This window comes from Ixodes scapularis, unplaced genomic scaffold (assembly GCF_016920785.2).
Source record: "Ixodes scapularis isolate PalLabHiFi unplaced genomic scaffold, ASM1692078v2 PGA_scaffold0__279_contigs__length_252992795, whole genome shotgun sequence".
In the NCBI taxonomy this organism is placed as follows: domain Eukaryota; kingdom Metazoa; phylum Arthropoda; class Arachnida; order Ixodida; family Ixodidae; genus Ixodes; species Ixodes scapularis.
In genome coordinates, this window is record NW_024609835.1 from 105,507,865 (window position 1) to 105,513,873 (window position 6,009).

Below are 6,009 nucleotides of genomic sequence, written 5' to 3' on the forward strand. Positions count from 1 at the left end.
GCATTCGTCCAAAGCATTCGAACAAAATTGTACAACACAAATCGAAACAATACATACAAAAGGACATAAACTGAAAACACACGTTTTGTGCGTCCGCTGTTCTTTATTCGTTTAGCATGCATAACCTCTTTGGCCGATGAAGGTCGTGCGGAGTTTAAAAGCAGAAATCGAAATAAACAAAGAAAGTACAAACAAAACAAACCATGTAAACGTCACGATCTATAGGTCTTTCAACGCAAACACAAGTCTATCCTCCTCCCGTATCCTCCTTTCTCAACAAACTGTGTTCAGTATGCAAGGTGACGAAAAGTACGAAGTGGCATTGGAGGGCGGGAAGATCAGTGCGGCGGGATGAAAGCTACCAATAACATAAAAATATACATTTCCGTTGGCAAGAGCTCCAAACTTCGTTTATCTTTTTTCGTCTCATCTTTCCCGCTGAACGTCTATTTAGGTACCGCCTCTTCGTCACAGGTTCACCGCTTTTCGTCAGCATACTCTTTCTCCATCTCTCTCCCACCTTTTCCCCCCTGTCACCTCTTTGTTTTTATGATCGAGAGTAAAGATTTCCTTTAATATTTTGTACAATTGACTTCCCCCCGCCGAAAAAAATAAAAATTAAACTGAGTGGTCCCTTTTGGGCCAACATCAGACTCCTTTGATTCCTTCGATGTGTGTCATTTGGATTTTATTTTGTTTGTGTAGCGGACAGTGGTTTCGATTCCTTCCCTTTCTTTTGTATGTGTGTGTGTGTGTGTGAGGGGTACCTCGTCGTTATTTATTCATCAATTGCGCTAGACAGATCGTGTTTTCCTTACATTCTTGCGTCTTCGGTGCTTCGGACGAGTGAGAAACACTGTCAACGCAAACAGGCGATCGCCATATTTTTTTTTCTTTTTTCTTGTTTTGTTCTCTATTAGAATCGAAAGGCTGTCATAGAAATTACTATTGTGATGACAAGTGCCCATGGAAGGCACTATATTTAACGGTAAAGTTCGGTGCCCGCCAACACGCTTCCGAAGTAATAGTATATGCGACAAAGCCCAGCGTCGCGCAAAGTATGTAGTACACAGGAGAAAGATCTCAAGCGTCATTCGGGCATCAAAATAAATAAAGTCGAGTAAATAATTTAATGTTTGGGGTACATTTAAACTTTTCACAGACCTGTATTTAGTTGGTGTATTTATCATAATCAAATTTTATGAATATAGGCTTCAGAAAAATAAAATTACCCCCCCCCCTCCCCCAACTCCTCATTTTTTTTTTTTTGTTTATGCACGGGGAGGAAAACGGCATATACTGTCTGGTTGGCGCTGCTACTCAGGGATGGCGCCATGGACACATGCTTGGATCTGCTGAGTATGCTTCAGAATATTCATCTAAAAAACAAAAAAAAAAAAAACAAAAAAAAAAAAAACAGGGGTCTTAAACTCATTCAGGTGCGGGAGCCCACCCCAGAAAGGTCGAGGGCCAAACCAACATCTCCCAGAAGAGAAGGCCGCAGCACTCTTCTCGTGACGTCGCAAAGGAAGGCCATCGGGGGCGCGCGTCGAAGCGAAGGCAAGGCGCGTGGATCGATTGTCGTAACGCGCTTTTAGTCACAGAGGCGCGTCTTATTAGCTAAAATGAAAGTTGCACATAGCAACGGGTCTAGAAAACATTTTATTACACGGGCGAAATATTGCGCAGCTAAATAATCGGTATGAAATGGCACGAAGTAGGCGTATAAGAGAAAACATTGAGTTACGCAATTATTGCTGTAGGAATGCATATTTTATTCAGAAATACTCCGACAAAATGGCGAGATACGCAGTGAATGGACACAGCAAAACAGATCACAGTTAAAAATCAGGTGGATGTAGTCAACGCGGACACGGCAAGACAAGTGTCACTTACGATCATGTAAGCAATGTTTTCGCGTGCAGTCACTGAATTCTCGCATCATACCCTGGCCACATGGCAAAAGTAATACAATTTCGATCGAATGACATTATGGGGTCGACAAACCAGCTTGCAACGCTCGTATAGTCACTCAAGACCGCGAGCTGATTAAGTCCCATATCATTTAATGAAAATATATTAACTTTTCCGTGTAGCAGGGGTACTAAACCTACTATTTAAAGTCAGCTAATTTTACCTCTCCCTATGGGCTAGTTTTTGTTTTTATTTTGTATACAATAATACTATTACCTTAATACGGTTAAGATTCTAGTATAAACGCGGTAAAGGCAATAAAATAACATTAGTATAAATAAACGCATAAGCACAAACAACGCACTTCGTACAATCACACGAACTTGTTATTCACCTTCCAGTGAAAACTAGAATATTACCAAGCATATTTACCAATGTCGACGCAACCGCACACGGATAACGACGAACAAATAATCATTCTATCACTAACAAAAAAAAAAAAAAAAAAACGATTGCAGCGTTTTACTCGCGTCCTACATGACCAAGAAAGCCCGTAAATAAGTTGTTTGTCACCTGTCGATCGTATCCATACATCCCACAATATATGGCACGAAAACATTTGAACACGAACAGTCTCTCTCTGTCGAGAGAGGTCTATCGATAATCGACCAGTGTCATCGTTGGCTAGTTGCCACATATGTCACTCAAACCGTAGCAGGAGTTGTTCCGTGAATCCACGTAAATGCCGTAGTACCAAGTGAACACACAAAAAAAAAACTAGCCGAAACTGCAATGACGACAAAAAAAAAAAAAAAAAAAAAAAAAAAAACGACGGGTAGGAGGATTAAAACACCCATACACACACACGAGAGCAGCGGCAGCAGTGTGGAAGGCTTAACGTTGTCGACCCATCTCTTGCTCGTGTGTGCTCCCTGCGGCGATGTCTGCATTTTTTTTCTTTTCGCTTCACTTCCCTTCTGAAAGTCTCAGCCTTCCTTTTCGGGCAGTCGGCAGCTCACACACAACGTAAAGTTACCAGAATCGGAGCCCGTACGAGGGAAGAAAACGTCGCAGCACACCGGTTCATTCGAAAAGTGTGGGGAGCTGCGGGACTGCACGCAGCCCCGCGGTTACGGGGTTAATCATAAATATGAAATTGGTACTTTCAACCTTGGTAGCACGTTGTATATTACGTTTATATTACATATATAATAAATATTGCAAGACTGCGCTTTTAAAACATATATTAATGTCAGATAAGCGCTCACGAACACCATTGTGCCACTCGACATAAAACGTTTTTTCACGTCAATGCCAGAAATTTTTTTTCACGTAGTTGCGCCATGGACTTCCTTCATTGTGACGTAACCACTCGGAGCGCTACGTCCTTCTCTTCTAGGAGGTGTTGGCCAAACAGATAGAGAAAGAGAAAGAAAAAAAGAGACAGTTTTTTTTTTTTGGGCGGGGGGGGGGGGGGGGGGGGGGGATGGTTAGGGGGAGGGAAAAAAAGAATATATTTTGTGCAAAAGAGGAAAAAAAAAGCAAACAAAGAGCAGTGGCTTTTTCTTTTCAAAGTAGCCGAATCTCTCAGTGGCGCATTTGAGAGTTTCTGGAGAAGGGACCCGTGCTCTCTGCTTTTCGTGAACTTTCATCCTTAGCTTCGATTTCAATGTGAGTGTGAACACTTTAGGAACACCCCTGATGTCATGACAAAGCGTAACATTACACCGCACCGCTAACTTGCTTGAATATTTTAATGGGACAAAAGAGCAAGCGCACTCACGTTGTCGTGGCGCTCATTTTGATCAATATTAACCAATTTCAACATTTCTTGAAGAAAAAAAAGCTTAATACGACGGTTTCCAATTCTTGTCTTTTAATTGTACTTTTCGACTCCTAAAAACCCAACCTTATGGCTTTATCTTTTTAAGTTGCTCCTACTAAGCAAGAGTTCACGAGGCCGGGGTGAGTCTTAAAGAGCTCGCGCTTGGAGAATATTAGTGGGATTGTCGTACAGGTAATTAACACGAGGAACCGCTCAAAAGTTTTAAGGCAAAGCAATACTGAGTCCAAATAAAATAGAACAGACAACAGTAAGTGAACACGTTATAAGTGCAGAACTGCGTTTTAAGCGTAAGTAAATTACGACATAAGAACATTATTTGTGAGGTTTATAGCGCTTGGAACGAAGGTTCGCAGCCGCTTGATGCTTGGGGCCGCGTCCCAGCGAGTCGCTGGCCGGGTGTTTGAGACGCCTGTCACAAACGCTTCACGTGTTTGCTTTATGTTTTGCCTTCTGTGAGCATAACAGCGTTGACCGAGAGGTTTTGCCATTTTCCTCTGTGTGCATAAAAAGAAAACCGTTTTTTTCTTGTTTTTTTTCCTTGAATATTACACCCAAAAACTTTGCGTATGATAAATGCACCGCCTAAAGGCACCCTTGTGAAAAGTTTCAATGCACCCTGTTCACTGGTTGCAAATCGACCCAATGGTTGTTCCGGACAAGTAATAATAAATAGATATATTTTAGAACTCAGCTCTTAGGCGCCCGTTCCCGGCTTGAGCGGCGTCGGTGTCGGCGTCGGCGTCGACGTCGCCATCGCCGCCGGCGTAACCACGCGTTGCATTATGGGATGTTTCCCATATTGCACGTGTGACGTCACAAGGGTCACGAGTCACTCATGATGCCACCACGCGTTGCAATATGGGTAAACTTCCCCGTAACATTTAGCGGAAAAAATTCCCCGCTAGATTTAGCGAAAAAAATTCCCCGCTAAATTAAATGGGGAATTTTTCCGCTAAATTTGGCGGGAAATTTAGCAAAAACTTCCCGCTAAATGGGAGCGGAACAGAGGAGGAGGGGAGTGTACGGATGAGGAGGAGGGGCATACCCTCCTCTCCTTACCTTCCCGGTTCTCCTCCTCAAGAGCTGCGCTCTAATTCGGCGTTACAGGGGATTGTAAAAGTCTTTCATTTTTTTTTTTTAGATCGACGCAAAGGTTATTTTTTGATTAAAGTTTTCGACTTCAGATGGTTCTGCAATTCATTATAACGGTTTCATCGCCTTTTATTAAGATTCCCGAAGGCTTTCGAAAGCGTGAAACACACGCTACGGGGCTCCAGACCCGATCACGAACTATGTCTAAGAACTAAATGGCTCGTGAGTGGACCTGGTGGCCCTTAGCTTTGGCGGTCCTCCATCATATCATATATTGCCAGAGCGGCCGTAGACAAGTATGTTTCTTGCTTGTGAAGATTACATCCTTCTTCAAACAGCGCAAACAAAAATGAAAAACAAAAGAGCAGGTGTGCTATTTTTAGAAGATGCAGCATGCCGGCGAGCTTGTTACCCGTTATTTTATTTTTCCTTGTTTCAAGGTCTAGATTATGATTAGATTACTTTGTGATACTTCTTGCCTTCATCGGCAGTTTTGTTATCTGTGTCCGTGATTCGGACGGTTCAGGTAAAAATATATCCACCCGCTCTAAAAAAATAGTCTGGAAGATGAGGGTAATTTATTTGCGTTACCGTGGGAATTCGTTCGTAATAAAAGCGTTCAGTGAAGACCCATAAAATCAAGTCTGACTGCATACAGACTAACCTAGAAGTTTGGGCTGTTGGTATTTCATGATTAAAAATTAAAACAGCGCAAGGACACGGACAAGGACAAGAAGGTAGACGAACAAGGCGCTGTTCGTCTACCTTCTTGTTCATGTCCGTGTCCGTGTCCTTGCGCTGTTTTTAATCATGCAAACAGACAAAAAACAAGTTCATCGGGGTTGATTCCATACCGGGACGAGTAAATGCCGTTTGCTCACGGAGTAATATCATGAAGCAAATCCAAGGCCCTGGTAGGCCTCTTTGAACGTCCAGCTCTTTCGCAAGCTGAAGATGACAATGACCCTTTCGCGCTCGTTGTTTGTTGTTTGAGATAAGAAGACAGCTATCACCGAGGACGTGGGCGGGGTCACCCTCTTTGGAGGTACAGGTGCGGACGGCGGGTTGTTGTATCACTGGGTCTGTATCACTGGGTCGCGTGTTAACCGATCTGACCCCCCTCCTTCACGCCGCTTCGCGGCAGCAGTCTGTTGCGG